A 16,336-nucleotide genomic window follows, 5' to 3' on the forward strand; every position below is an offset into this window, starting at 1 on the left:
GTTTAAAAAAAATGTCCCATTTAAAAGCATGTCAAAAAAAAAAAAAATCTAGGAATAAACTTAACCAAAGAGTTGAAGGACCTGTACGTTGAAAACTATAACACACTGATAAAGGAAACTAAAGATGACTCAAAGAAATGGAAAGCTAACCTATGCTCTTGGATTAGAAAAATTAATATTGTTAAAATGGCCATATAACTAAAAGCAATCTACAGATTTAATGTAATCCCTATCAAAAAAATCCATTACATTTTTCATAGAACTAGAACAAATAATCCTAAAATTTATATGGAACCACAAAAGACCCAGAATTGCCAAAGCAATCCTGGGGAAAAAGAACAAAGCTGGAGGCATAACCCTCCCATACTTCAGACAGTACTACAAAGCTACAGTAATCAAAGCAACATTGTATTGGCACAAAAACAGACATATAGATCAATGGAACAAAATAGAGTGCCCAGAAATAAATCCACATGACTACAGTTAATTAACCTACAACAAAGGAGACAAGAATATACAATGGTGAAAAGACAGTCTCTTCAGCAAGTGGTGTTGGTAAAGCTGGACAGCCTCATGTAAATCAATGAAATTAGAGCACTTCCAAACTGTACACACAAAAAACCTCAATATGGTTTAAAGACCTAAATATAAGACACAACAGCCTAAAACTCCTAGAAAAGACAAAAGCAAAACATTCTCTGACATAAATCGTAGCAATATTTTCTTAGATCTCCCAAGACAAAAGAAATAAAAGTAAAAATAAACAAATGGGACCTAATCAAACTTAAAAGCTTTTGCACAGCAGAGGAAACCAACAAAATGAAAAAACAACCTACAGAATGGGAGAAAACATTTGCAAGCAATGCGACTGACAAGGGGTAAATGCTCCAAAATACACAAACAGCTCATACAACTCAGTATCAAAAAAACAAGCAACCCAATCAAAAAACTGAGAAGACCTAAACAGACATTTCTCCAAAGAAGACATACAGATGGCCAACATAGCACATGAAAAAATGCTCAACATTGCTAATTATTAGAGAAATGCAAATCAAAACCGCAATGAGGCATCACTTCACACTGATCAGAATGGCCATCATCAAAAAGTCTACAAAAAATAAATGCTGGAAAGGGTGTGGAGAAAAGGCAACCCTCCTACACTACTGGTGAGAATGTAAACTGGTGCAGCCACTGTGTAAAACATTATGAGCTTCCTTAAAAAACTAAAAATAGAGCAATGATATGATCCAGCAATCCCACTCTTGGGCATATACCAGAAAAGATGAAACCTCTAATTTGAAAAGATACGTGTACCCCAATATTAACAGCAGCACTATTTACAATAGCCAAGACATGGAACCCAAATGCCCATCAAGACATGATTGGTTTAAGAAGGTATATATATACAATGGAATATTCTTCAGCCATAAAAAAGAATGAAATATTGCCATTTGCAGCAACAAGGATGGACCTAGAGAATATAACACTAATTAAAGTCAGACAAAAACAAATATTATATGATATCACTTATAATGTGGAATATAAAAAATAATATAAATGAATTTATCTACAAAACAGAAACAGACTCACAGATATAGAAAACAAACTTATGGTTACCAAAGGGAAAAGTGAGGTGAAGAGGAATAAATTAGGAGTATGGGATTAACAGATACAAACTACCATACATAAAATAGATAAGCAAAGAGGATTTACTGGGTAACACAGGGAACTATATCCAATATCTTGTATTAACCCATAATGGAAAGTAATCTGTATACATATATATATATATACTTCTATGGAACTGAATAATAATTTAACAATCAAACAAAACAATGTTATATTATGCTGTCAAAGCCTCAGCTCCAAAGCCTGTTAAGAAGGAAACATTTTACCTACAAGTCTTATTCTTTAGTGACAGGATGACTTTGCCCTCAGTGTCACATGTAAACAGTTATTAGCAAAGTGACTTCATAATGGGTTCTAAGGTTCTCATAATGGGGCCACAGCTCTCAGATCATCAACAGAACTGAGCCTTTGAGGATCTGCTATGAACTTTCAATTGAAGGAACTCCCGTGGATGAATCACATTGTTCTTTATGGAAAAGATGAAACCTTTCTCTGTGGCTGTCTTGGCTATTGGCTATTTCTCATGTAAGGATTTATCACAGAACCTCAGGGAGGGAGTAAACATTTGATCTTCTAAGGGAAGTAACCAGCCAATGATAACTGACTTCTGGATGTTGGGATTTTTGAAATTTTGACATTTCTCTTGGAGTTAACGAATTCACTACTTCAACCAAAATGATTATTGGTGGTTGAGTCCATTTTTTAATATCCCAAGAATTCTGCCACAGAGAGGTTCAGACTCAAGGTATTTTAAGGGATGATCCCTAAAATGTACAACGAACATTTGATAAATAATCGGTCTCTGACTTGATAATCAACTTCCTGTCTCCTCCCTCTTCTTCCTGATACTTGCCCACCAGCCAGACACCCCCACACACTTGTGTTGTGCATGTGCACACACACAAAGGCCTTCTACACAAAGCAGGGTCAGTTTCTGACCTGGCTTACTATTACAGCACAACCCGATGTTATCAAATCTCAAGAGAGGGCTCAGCTCTTCCTAAGTCCAGCAAAATGACACCAACAAGGGAAGTCCGTGATGTGAAACAATCTGCTGGCACGATGACACAGATAGAGGGGGAGGCAAAGAGAAGCTTCAGCCTAAGAGCTGAAAGAAGTCAAGGCTGTGAGGTAGACATAAAGGATGAAGGTAACAGGAACAGTTAATAGTTTGGGTAAGCAGTTGTTGACACAGAGGTCAAACAAAGGAAGACGGTTCCTTAGAAACATAGAGAATTTGGAAAGAGTATATTCAAGACAGGAAATTAAAAAAAAAATATATATATATATGAAGGCAGGTATCTAAGAGTTCTGTCAGCAGGTAGCCAGGATGACTATCAAGAACTAGACTTGTCTCTAAAATGGGTCTAGACAATGTGTGAGCTGCCCAGCAGTGGATGATATGTTGAGTCCCCGGGTTTAAATCTCTCCTGCTTAAGGTCAGCATTAAAGCTAGAATGGGCTAAGGCTGAATTCTCAGGCGGCACATTGTGTGTCAGGCATGAGGAAGGGAAGGAAACAGTGTTTGGGAATCAGGCCTGGTCAGACAAACCTTGTGTGAAGAAGCCGCATATTTTTCTATGATTTTCATGGTTATTGATTTGCATGAGGTTACTTAATGGGCAAAGTAGCTGTTCACATCTCAACACTACATTTTTTTGATCCTTTTACTAAATTTTTTTTTCCAGATATTTTTGGTAACATTGCATATAAGGTAAGTTTGCTACTTCCTGCATAAGAATGATTTTACAATCCTAAGCTTGTAGTATTTCTATTAGGTTGAACCATATTAAACCATATAAAACTGCTAATATTTGACCATTTTTGAGCTACACAGTGGCAATTTATATGGTTCAAGCTAGACATCTCTGTCAAAATAAATAGTGAGGAAAACCAGGACTCATCCCTGTCTCTTACTCCTCCTTCACCTCCTTATCTACCGCTAGCAATTAAAGTTCCTAATTTTTGATTTTTAATAACTTTCTTCCCTCTAAGTTCATTGCTGATGCTTTCATTGAAGCCCTTCTGACTTTTTGCCCATATTATTTCAAGAACCATCTAACGATTTCCTTGTACTTAGTTTGATCCAGGGGTTGGCAAACCACGGCCACCACTTTTTGAAAATAGAATTTTATTGGAACACAGGCACACTCATTTGTTTACATACTGTCTCTGGCTGCTTTCAACAACAAAGCTGAGCAACAGAGAGTGTAGTACGGCTTTTAATTGGAGAATATCTACTACCTGGATCTTAATAGGAAAAGTCTGTCAATCCCTACAGTAATCTTCTCCACAACCATAAGAATGGGCCTACTAAAATGCAAATCTGATTGAGACACCACCCTCCTTAAAGCAGGACTCCTACTACCCTTAGCGTAAACTTTTTGCATATCCTCCTTGACCCAGCCTCTTTGTCCCTAAAACGAGAACTCCCCTTTTCTCACTTTAGGTTCTAGCTAACTTAAACCATTTTGGGGTCCTTGCTATTCCCATTTGTCTTTGTACTGTAATTCCCTCTAATTAAATTATCCTTCTTTCTATACTTATATCCAATTTTAGAAGTCATTTTCATTCTTTAGGAACACACTAAAGAATCAATTCTTCGGTAAATCCTTCCCAAACAAACCATATGGGCTTAATCATTAAAAGACGAGGTAAGAGACAAAAACAGTATTTCCCAAAGAGTGATTTGAGTACCTTCTTATAGTATTAGTGATGATTGTAGTTAATATGCCAATGAATATCTTCTACTGCAATAATTATAGCTTTTTAAAATGTGTGTTAGAAAAAATATAAGTACAACTTCAAATTCAAGATATCATGAATATTCATGCTTAGGACCAATCTAAGGTGACTAGTCAAGTTTAAAAAGGCAGCCAATTAAAGAAAAATGGCATATGAATTCAGAAGGAATCGTGAACCAAGTAACTGAAATCTGAGAAATATTACTGTACGTAATGGGAGCCACTGAAGTTTTGTACACAGGGCAGTAGGCTAAAAAACTGGATATATGGATAGACTGTGATCTGAACCTATGGAGTAGGGAATTGTGGCAGCTCATTCCTAATCTGCTCATTACACAGTTCTCATGAACTTTCCAAGTCTCCCTGTTGCCTACAGACAAATTATTCTGTCACTCAAGTTCCTCTAAGACCAGCTTACTCCAACTCTGGTAATATTGAAGAAATCAGGATAAAATGGGGGAGATAACTGGTAAAATCTGAACCTGGTAGCTTCTTCCCTCAGTATTCCAGCTTCCTAATCCTCAAAAGACTGAACTATAGCCAGTGCCAGAGTGGGACCACACAGGGTAGCCCAATCCAGGCACAAGAGTTAAAGGAGGGTGGATTTTGATGAACTAAAATGACTCCAGAGGCACCTGGACAATGTTTATAGTCATTATTGCCACTTCCCAGAATAATCTACTTCCCTTCTAAGAAGTTACAGATACAAAATAGTCAAGGATTAGGGCTGAATAGCCTCAGCTGCCTTTCACAGAGAAAATTCCAAAGACTCTGACTGCTGAATTTAAGAGTTTTCATGTTTGAAGTCTAAAAGAAGACATATTTGATCATTATCTCCTCTCTGCACAAAACACCCGAGAACTTATATTAGAAGTCATTAAGAGATCATGCTGGGTAGAGAGTCTGACCTATGAGTTTTGTTTTAGGACATTTCGTGCCATCATTATCAAAAGAAGGCTATACAACGGAAACATATATGCTCCATAAGAGTCAACCCATTATGTGCTTCTAACAATGTTACATATTCTAACTCCTGCGTGTACTGCTTTGCGAACATGTAAGTGAAAACCAAAATCCCCAAACAGAACCCTCTTTTGAGAATCTAATGTGTAGCTGACTGATAACACTTCTACATATTTTGGAAAATGTGTGTGAACTCCTTAAGATGTGATCCTCTAAACTGAAAACAGCGTCATTGGAGTTTCAGTTCTGCTGGGTGAATCCAAGGGGCGTGGGGTAACAGGGACTAAAGTGAGATTTTGAGTCTCACCTACAACTCTAGCAGAGAAGCCTCTCTCTATCAGTGTTGAACATTAAGTTTCAATATGAGGTTTTATGTGAAAAAGGTTTTGTTCCTAAAATGTTTGAAAATCATAGCTGTCAGACAAATCGCCCTTTTCAAGATAACAATTAAAGCAACAAGTCTCAGTACTTAGTCAGAAGATCTTGGGTTGAGTCCTGCCCTTGTGGTTAAGTGATACTGGGAAATCTCATAACTCCTCCAAACCTTGAGTTCTTATTTACAAATATGAGATTATATTTACTGCTTCACTTGCTAAATATGCTCTGACCACACTGACTCTTCTTTCCTAATATTTTCAAATGTACAAAGCTCTTTCCTGCTCCAGGACCTTTGGACAAACATAAGAATGTTTTCCCTATGATTTTCATAGGGCTAGTTCTTCCTCTTCATTTAAGTTTCAGCCTATATCTCTCTTCCTCACAGATGCCTTCCCTGACCATTCTACCTAGCACAGATTTATCTCTGACATTTTCCACGTTAATATGCTTCTGTTTCCTTCATAATTCTTATAACTCGCACTTTATTTTCTATTTCTTTTTTAAATTAATTAATTTTTGGCTGCTTTTTGGGTCTTCGTTGCTGCACACAGGCTTTCTCTAGTTGCAGAGAGCGGGGGCTACTCTCTGTTGTGGTGCGCAGGCTTCTCGTTGCAGTGGCTTCTTTTGTTGCGGAGCATGGGCTCTAGGCACGCAGGCTTCAGTAGCTGTGGTGTGTGGGCTTCAGTAGTTGTGGCTCACGGACTCTAGAGCGCAGGCTCAGTAGTTGGGGCGCACGGGCTTAGTTGCTCTGCAGCATGTGGGATCTTCCCAGACCAGGGCTCAAACCCGTGTCCCCTGCATTGGCAGGAGGATTCTTAACCACTGCACCACCAGGGAAGTCCCCTTTTTTCTATTTCTTTATTTCCTAATTTTAAGCTCCATGAAGTCAGAAGGCAGGTTTTTGATTTATTCATAGTACTTAGCACTATGTCTAGTACTTCATAAGCACTGTAAGTACTTATTGAATGAATGAATGAGTTCTTGGGGAGAATGAAAGTAATAATGGGTATAAAAAGCACTTTTAAACTTAATCCTTTATAAGTTATCTTTTTTTGAAGTTTTATCACTTGTTGTATGGACTCAATCTCTCAGAATTGACAGTGTGGTTAAGAGTGAACACTGATCCTTATTGACCTGAATTGGAATTTCAGCTCTTCTATTCAAACTATGATCTAGGACAGATAATTAACCTCAGTAATTACCTGAGAGGTTGGCCGTGAGAACTGAAAAAGATAATGCATAAAGGGAGCCTAGCATAATACCTGTCACATAGGAGACCATCAGTGTCCTTGTTATGTTGCTTCTAACTAGAGGACCAACTGTCCCAGTTTGCCTGAGACTGAGGGTTTTCCTGGGATGCAAAAATTTGAGTGCTAAAACAGGACAGTGTCGGACAGACTGGAATAGTTGTCATCTTACCATCAACATGCTTTCATACCTAGCCCCTAGTTCTCCTTCCATATTTACCAAGTCTTTCCTTCACTCAGACCATAAAACCTATATCATAGTCATCTTCAGCCAGTACTACACTATCTTCCAGACAATCTCAAAACTTCACCTTATAGGCTTCCAAGGGAGTGCTCATGATAATTCCATGGAACACACTGACATTCCTTAGAGGGAAGAGAAACTGTACAGATGACTGCTATCCCTTCTCCCAAATTTATTACTAGCTCTTCACTTCCATCCTTTCTTCAAACTTACTGTCTACCCATTTTCCTAGGATCCCAAGGTTTCAGGGAAATGAAAAGTAACTTCTCAGTGCTAAGAATTTATCCTTAGGGTTTTAGTTTAAAAGCAGGATGAATATTACTCTGTTGAAGTATATAATCCAGGTTTTAATATATTCACAGAGTTGTGAAACGATCAACACTATCTAACTTCAGAATAATTTTCATCAAAAATAAACCTGTATCTATTCTACCATCCCCCCAGTACCTGGGAATCACCAGTTTACTTTCTGTCTTTATGGATTTGCCTATTCTAGACAATCAATATAAATGGAATCATACAATATGTGGCTTTTTGTTTCCGACTTCTTTCCTTCAGAATAAGGTTATCAAGGTTCATCCACGTTGTACAATGTATCAGTTATTTAAGCTTTTTATGGCTGAGTAATATTCCATTGTATGGCTATACCACATTGTTTTTATCCGTTTGTCCATTAATGGACATTGGGTTGTATATACTTTTTGGCTATTATAAATAATATTTCTGTGAATATTCATCTACAAGGTTTTGTGTGGACATATCTTTTCATTCTCTTGGGTATATATCTAGGAGTGGAATTTCTGAGTCATATAGTAACTCTATGTCTAACATTTCACAGGATTGTCAAACTGTTATCCAAAGCAGCTGCAACATTTTACAATCTCACCAGCAATGTGTGAGAGTTCCAATTTCTCCCCAACCTCGTCAACATCTGTTATTGTCCATCTTTTTTATGACAACCATCTTAGTGGATGTGAAGTGGCATCTCATGGTTATAATTTGAATTTCTCTAGTGAGAAATGATATTTAATATCTTTTCATGGACCGACTAGCCATTTGTATATCTTCTCTGGATAAATTTCTATCCAAACTCTTTGCTGACTTTTTAATCAGATTATTTGCCTTTTTATTGTTGAGTTGTAAGAGTTCTTTATATATTTTGGATACAAGGAACTTGTATCTAATCAGATATAGATTTGCAAATATTTTCTCCCATTCTGTGCATTGTCTTTTCATTTATTGATGGTGTCCTATGAAGCACAAAAGATTTTAATTTTGATGAAGTCCAATTTATCTATCTGTTGCTTGTGCTTTGTCATATCTAAGAAACCGCTGCTTAACCTAAGGTCATAGAGATTTACTCCTGTGTTTTCTTCCAAGAGTTTTATAATTTTAACTCTTACACTTAACTCTTTGACCCATTTTGAGTTAATTTTTGTATATGGTATGAGGTAGAGGATTCAACTTCACTTTTGGTATGTGGATATCCAGTTGTCTCCACACCATTTGTTGAAGACTACTCTTTCCCACTGAAGCATCTTAACATCATTGTTGAAAATCAATTGACCATAAATATAAGGGTTTATGTCTGGACTCTAAATTCTATTCCATTGGTCTATATGTCTATCCTTATGCCAGTACCACACTGTCTTGATTTCTGTAGCTTTGCAGTAAGTTTTGAAATTAGGAAGGTGGATTCTTCAACTTTGTTCTTTCTCAGATTGTTTTGGCTATTGTGAGTGCTACAGAAAGTATTAAAGGTGGTGTCAAACAATAATGTACAGATCTGTTTAGCATAAAAGTTCTAAGAGTAACATACAAGGGAAAAGTAAGTATTCTAACAATAGATGATTGGTTTCAATAATTTATAGTATATCTGCAATTAACAGTTCCTAACAGAGAAGGAAATGTGTCACTGCTTATGGTAATGCTAAAAATGTAGATGCCCCGTGACCTCTGAATTTACTGGCAGGAAATTTAGTATTTTCCAAGGTTTTTATTTCCCAAATAGTTCTTAGCATCTCCAAAGATAGTAACAGGACTGAAGGGAAGTACAGTTTTCTCAAATTAAATCTTCTCTTTTTCCCAGGGTGGTACCGCCACTTAAACATCCTTGTCCATGCCTCTCCCTGATGTTTAGTACACCTATTTCGTGAGAATCTTCTTCTTGTCCCAGGCCAGTAGAGAAATCCATTCTGCTTCTCATGCCCAGCAGTTTCAGAGATTTCACACATAAGAATTATTTGAGTTCCCAACTTTCACAGTATCTTCTTTAGCCTATAGTTGCTTTCTTTTCAGATTATGAAGGCATTCCAAATGTGAGGCCAGAGCATGTACATAATAAGATGAGGGGCTCAAGCACACTTTTACACTGACAACACATGCGCCTCCATCCTTCAGGTTCCAGTTCAAGTTCTGTCTGATACTTTCTTTCTGCACCCTGGGGCAGTCAGAAGGTTGATCTGCTTGAGAACACCAAAACTCTCTGGTTAAACATTTTGCTTAAAGGCTCATCCTTTTTAAGCCATGTATGATTTTTAAAAAGTCCCACTAGACCTTACACATTAAGTTTTCTAAAAACCATCATGATAACAATGTTAAGTTAAAAACGAGAAAATGTAAGGATATAAAATGATGTATACAGTATGATCAGACTTTTGAAAATATATTTATTACATACATACCAAAATATAAAATATTAAAGAGACTACATGATGGGGAGCTTTTGAAAACTTATAAATACACCTGACTTTAATTTAATGTTTATTATATGTCAGGCACTGTGCTTGATGCTACATAGGAATTATCTCATTCAATATTCAAAACAATCCTATGAAGTAGGTATTGGTATTAACTCCCATTTTATAATTGAGATTTGGAGAATTTAGGGACTTATTCAAGATCTCATAGCTCATGAGGGGAGAAACCAAGAAACAATTCCAGAAATCTAAAATTCAGAGCCCTCAAGCTTAACTTCACATTATCTTGATTAGAATCTTATATTTGGCCAGAGCCTTAGAATTTTTTAAAACAATCTCTCATTATTTGTCCATTTGTTTCATGAATCTTTAATAAACACCTAGTAAGTTCCAGACACTGTGCTAGGTGCAGGTAAAGTGAAAAAAAAAAAAGAAGAAGATACTATTACTCTCAGGCTATTACTATAAATAATACAAGTATATAATTAACAGCCTGCTAGAGTTTAGAAAGTACTTTCCTAAACAGGGCACCTATGAAACCCATACCAATACTGCATGGTAGGCAGGGATGAGATTATTCCCTTTTTACACATAAAAAGAAAAGACTCCAAAGTTAATTGCTTTGCCCAAGTCAAATAGGAAGTATTTACAGAAGATGAACAATGTTTTTTATTTCCTATGTGGCTACTGTTACTTTTTTTATTTAATGGACCACTTTTTCAAGAAAAATGCAATAACAGAAGTCCACTGACTATAACTTATCACAGAATGTAGTAATTGGCTTGCTGTTGTTATTACATTTCTGCTGAAGACAAATATTTTCACTTATGTTTTCCACACTGCGGTATCTATCTTTTTCTTGACCATTATGCTCTTTGCGGCCCCACAATATGAATCCTCCTTGTTTGTAGTTCATAGAGCACTTTCACTATGAGCCTCCAAGAGCCCATCTCAGTAGGTACCCAAAATGACCATAATTATGGTGATTTTACAAATAAGAAAATTCCGGTTCAGAAAAGTGAAAAGATTTTCCCATGGTTCTTCAGGAGAGTCATTGTTTTCCCTTCCCCCTACTTCACATACAAGTTTATACATTTGCTAAAAGCGCTAATAATATTTCACCATGATTACAAATTAGAAGGGTCTCCAGAGTGAAGGGGGTATTGAGGGGAGAGGCAAATCTTTGTAGTTCCGGGTTATTTTTAAGTTAAGAGTTTACAGATCAAGACCTGTCCTTGCTTAAAATCCCTATAATAGTACAGCCAGAGTAGAAGGAAGAAAGGTTGTATTTCATACAAATTGTCACTAAATATTTATATCAATTTCCCTTAGAGCTTTGCACCTCACTCTTACAATTCAACACAGTGGAAAATGTCAGAAGGTCAAAAAATCTTGAATGTGAAGTGATTTTCCTTTGTTCGTCATGAGTGAACCGATTTGAATCAAGCATCATCTTTCCTTCAAAAAGCGGAATTCATTGTATTTTCTTATTTTTAAAAAATCAATAAATCTTATCCTATGGAAAGCTCCTCTTTAACTCAAGATATATTTAATGAGATGCACCAGAATTGTGTTTGTTTTTAGAAATACAGAGCTGAGTAGGACCCCTGAGTTTAAGCAACTGAGTGACCCCTGAGTTTAAGCAACTCACAGTCTGGTAGGCTAACTGGACAATTCATTCATTTATTCAGTAAATATTCTTTAAGGGCTTATGAAACTGAGAGACTTGGCTAGATTCTGGGTCCTCAATGGTAATCAAAATAAGTCTGTACCCTTGTGCAGTTTACAATCCAGTGAGGGAGCAAGAAAACATGATTAAAAAAATATAATAAAATGTGAGAAAGACAAAAGCAACCCATGACATCCAGGAGCTGACCATGGCATTGCTATAGTTTGGCCTTCTACTCACAGCTAGGCCTTGATGTTCTCCTGTTTATCATAAACAATTTCACAAAACATGAACATCCAACAAAGCTGCTCTGCAACCATGATGTATCAAGACAAAGACAATACTACTCCATAATTACGCCTGAACACAGGCAAAACATAAACATTACCCAAACTACCAAACATCCCCTATCTAGGCTAATATGAGTGACTGTTGCTTCTTTACCAATTACAACTTTAGCCTGTGGCTATTCTTCCCTCCTTCTAAATAAGACTTTTTAAAATACCAATCATAGAATTACTCTCACTTCCTAAAAGCATCCAGTCCAGGGCAAAGCCAGTCTTCCTTAAAATTTCCCTAAATCAACCTAATAATCCCAAATCCTACAGTAAATCCTTCCTAGTATCCTTTTACTGAGATACCCTATGGCTTCCATGCGTGTTCTCCCTCGCGGTGATGAATAATAAACCCAATTTGTCCAACTAAAGTGCTCCTCGTGGTCTTTGACAAATGCAAAACTTGAAAGTGGCAACAATACCATGCCTGTTGTTCAAACCCTCTTTTCTCACTTCTCTCTGCAGGGGCGTTGACAGGGGTATAAAGAATATGAAAATAGGTGATACTTGAACTCTTAAATTAAGGGGTAGGGAACAGTTTATTCATTTATTTATTCATTCATTGGCTTATATGCTAACTTGTTCCAAAAATAATTTAATGTGGCTGATATTATTCAGTGGATTCAGAGGTACAAAGTAGGTGGCAGCTCCCTGAGAACTGTCATATAAAGACAACACTCCTGACCTAAGGAAACACCTAAAGACAATGGAACGCTAAGGTGGAATGGGGGTACTCCAAATAACACTGATGTTTAATGGGATACCCCTTCCCTAACAGCTGAGGCTCCCTCTACCCTTTCCCCAACGAGGGATGACATATTAATCACCTGCTGTCAGGTTATACCTGACTTCCCGTCCTTATAAGCATCTTCTTCCCTTTACTAGAGACTCTTCATTCCCATCTCCATTTTCAATTCCTATCCACTACTGGTAACAAGTCTGTTCTCAGGTTCTAAAAGAAAAATCCTCACTTTTTCCTGTTAGTCTTGAAGAACTTAAGAAGCTCTAGATCAATTCTCAGGTGAGTCCAAGTCAAGTCACTCTTAGTCAAATCTAATGATTTTCAAGTAGAGCAGTACTGTTCTCTTAAGAGGCATTTAAAAACATGTTGGGATGTGATTTTTGCTTGTCACAGTGACTGGAGTGGTAGTACTAGCATTCAGTGGATGAAGGCCCTGCAATGCACTGGACAGTCCCACACAGTAAAGAAGGGACCCATCCAAAATGCCAATAGTACTCCTACTGAGACACATCTTACCCATAGATGGAAAGTATCTATCACATCCAATCCTCCGGCTTCTCTCCATGCCCACACCAGATATCAAAAATCAATGTCAGTATACGCCACTAAGCTGAATATGGTTTCAAAAATCTTTCTCAACATAGCAATCCAAGCATGCTGTGTCTATCAGATTTGGCATGGATGACAAAATCTATCTGCCATTCTTGCCCTTACCTTTTTTTGTTTAAGACTAAGGAAGCTTCATTGTTCTTGAGATGAAGTCTTCACCTGGCACCCTGGTCCTATTCCATTTCCTTGCCTTGGTCATCTGACTGTAACAGAGAAGAAAAAACCTGAAATGTACATGATAGCCCATTCTCAAGGCTCTGCCTTCCAAACTTGACCTTTAAAGGTATAAGACTTTTCATTTGTATAGAAATAAAAAGTTGCAGAACAGAGAATAACATTGGCTTGTTAGAAGTTTACAGGAACATTGTGACCTGACCTATGTGGACAGCTGGAAGCACAAAGGATTCTGGCACCAAGAAGTTTGCAACAACCAGTCACACTCCCTCCCCTTTTTGTATAAAAGCAGCCTGAATTCTAACTCGGGTAAGATGGTTCTTTGGGACACTAGTCCACCATCTTCTAGGTCTCCTGGCTTCCCAAATAAAGTTGCTATTCCTTGCCCCAATACCTCGTCTCTTGATTTTTTGGCCTGTCATGCAGTGAGCAGTATGAGCTTGGACTTGGTAACATGACTGCTCTCCCAGGTCTTCTAAGACAAGGGCCCTATCAGCAATGTGACCTCTGTGGCTGGGACCCTGCACCGTCCCAACAGGTCTAACAACAAATGCCTGCCTGCCGGCATTACCTCTCTGAAGGCTTGCTCCTGGTACAGTGAGTGAGCTACACCCTCTAGTGGGGAAACTACATGTAGCATATTGAACTTCTTTGGAAGAATAACACCCAAAAGAAAATCCAACTCAGTGACTGAATTTTTAAATAGGGGGGTGGGGGGATGTGAACCGAAGTGGGGGAGGCAGGGAGGATTTCCATGGCAACTGTACTTGAAAAGTCCAGAGGAATCTCTGAATTCAGGCATGGCTAGATACGGAGTCTCAAAAAATGTTGCCAGACTCTTTCTCTCTCCATGTTTTGGATCCATCCATGCTCTCCTCGAGGTTGTCTTCATTCTCAGGCTTTGACCACCCCATCCCGTTCCCATTGCAGTGGTAGACACTGGCAGTTCTAGAGATACAACTTCAGTAGAAGAGAACTTTCCTTTCTCAAAACAAAAGATTTGATGCTTATTAGACTAGTTGGGATAAGACTGCTGAATCAGTCTTTAGTGCTACAAGCATGCTTAACTATTACTGAAATTGAAATGGACTGCTTTACAAGGCATTGCAGGAGCCAGGGGTGAGACAGCCCTGCTACGTGGACTAGAAGAGGATAAAGAACTGTTCCCCAAAGGAATATTGAGGCACTACTGCCAGGAGAAATGAAAGAAGTCAAGCAAAAACAACATGCATTGACACTACCCTTTCTGGATGCCATTTTTCCCTCCTCTGAATCTGAGGTTGTCCTCAGGCCTGCCCAGAGCTCAATCCCCTGCTATTTTTCTGCCTCTACAACACTTAACTATTTAGCCTATTCGTATCATAATAAGTTATGGTACTCCCAGGAGCTGAAACACTTTACTATCTTGGCAGAAGGCAAGGAAATGTCACCCAGAGCTAAAGCTTCTGGAAAATACACTTTCGTACCCATACAAAATCATTTGACATCCTGGCCCACAAACCATGGGCAGTCTGGTGTCCTCCCAAATTCAGAGGACCGCAGGGCATTTACGTTCTCATGGTTCCTTCTTGCTCTGTATCCCTAATTTTGCAGAGCTCTCCAGCAGCCCCTCATTTCACCTTTTAATACTGACACCTCATTCTCCACCACTTTGGTGCAGGTTAGACTCTCCCCATCTTCTTTCATTCCTCAAGCACTTTCAAGGCTATTTGGGGGTAACAAACGTTTTCTGAACGTCTGGGATAATAGAGGAGATTAATGGCTAACGTAGCATAGGAAATATATTAGGACCATTCTGGTTAAGAGTGATGAAATCTAACTGAAACTTAGGTCAAACAAGAATTGTGTGGGTTCATGTGATTAGGAGGATCCAGGGTGGGTCTTAATTCAAGCACCGCAGTATCCCCAGACTTAAGCAATGCCAGGAGTTTTACTCTCCACCTCTGCCCTTTGCTAGTCTATGAATTTCATTACATGCTGGTTTCATCATCTCCCATACAGACTCCATCTACATGATGATATAATGGCTGCTACCACCCCCAGGCAGGTGTTCTCATAGTTCAAGAGCCAAAAGGAAAAGGGTTGGGGGTGGGAAGAAGGGAAATCATGGGGCTTAGCCACCCCCCCATCAATATGCAACTGCAATCCCCCAGTACAGGGAATTGAATTTTTTAAGTAAGTGTCTTATAACCTCCAAAAGATTAAACGTAAGCACAGAAATGAGGAATAAATCACATCTATATTGTAGTTTGGGTTAAGAAACAGTCTACATATAATTGTAATTTAAAATATTTATATTTTAAGAAAATATAGCATAGTAAAGAATATGATGGATGAATCTTATGTTTCCAACTTGAAATTTTTAATTATTGATTTAAATTTAGAATTTTAAGAGAATAAAAATTTTATTAAGACTGTAAATGTTATTGGCATTTTGAAAAGTTGTCATTTGCCATATTTATGTTTAATTGAATAGACTTGTAACATTTACTTGTGAAGGTTTTTTGTTAAACAATTGAAGTGCTTAAAAGCAAAAATTGAGTGTATTTATCCTTTCCTTAATCCCTTCTTCAACTAAACTTAACTGTGTGCCCAGCCCCCCGTTTATGTTTGAGAAACTGATTCACTTGGATGTTTATTTGATTGTCTCCATTTACCAAACTGCAGGTAGAAACATATCCACTTATCATCATTGTTCCCTTGCACCTAGTCCCATGCCTCGCCCCCAAAATATTTGTTGAATGAATTAATGAACCATGTCAGGCTCAAAATGCAACCAGCTTTTGAAAACTACAACTGCTTTCTACCTGCTACTTTTGGAATTTAAGGGAGATCAGTTTCCATCTCAGTATTGGGCTCACTTAGCTGGGCCCAGTTCACCAGAACTTTCCATTTCTTTCCTT

General features: G+C 37.9%; 1 protein-coding gene across 3 annotated transcripts in view; it reads right to left on the reverse strand.

Moving 5' to 3' along the window:
* Positions 1–16,336, reverse strand: part of LOC137221849 (serine protease inhibitor Kazal-type 10-like) — an 86,208-nt gene that overhangs the window by 65,761 nt on the left and 4,111 nt on the right. For all 3 annotated transcript variants that reach the window (XR_010942175.1, XR_010942174.1, XM_067732182.1), the window contains exon 3: positions 13,365–13,462. The gene's annotated coding sequence lies outside the window, so the exon portion shown is untranslated. The remainder of the gene's footprint in view (positions 1–13,364; positions 13,463–16,336) is intronic.

Source organism: Pseudorca crassidens, chromosome 3 (assembly GCF_039906515.1).
Source record: "Pseudorca crassidens isolate mPseCra1 chromosome 3, mPseCra1.hap1, whole genome shotgun sequence".
Lineage (NCBI taxonomy): Eukaryota > Metazoa > Chordata > Mammalia > Artiodactyla > Delphinidae > Pseudorca > Pseudorca crassidens.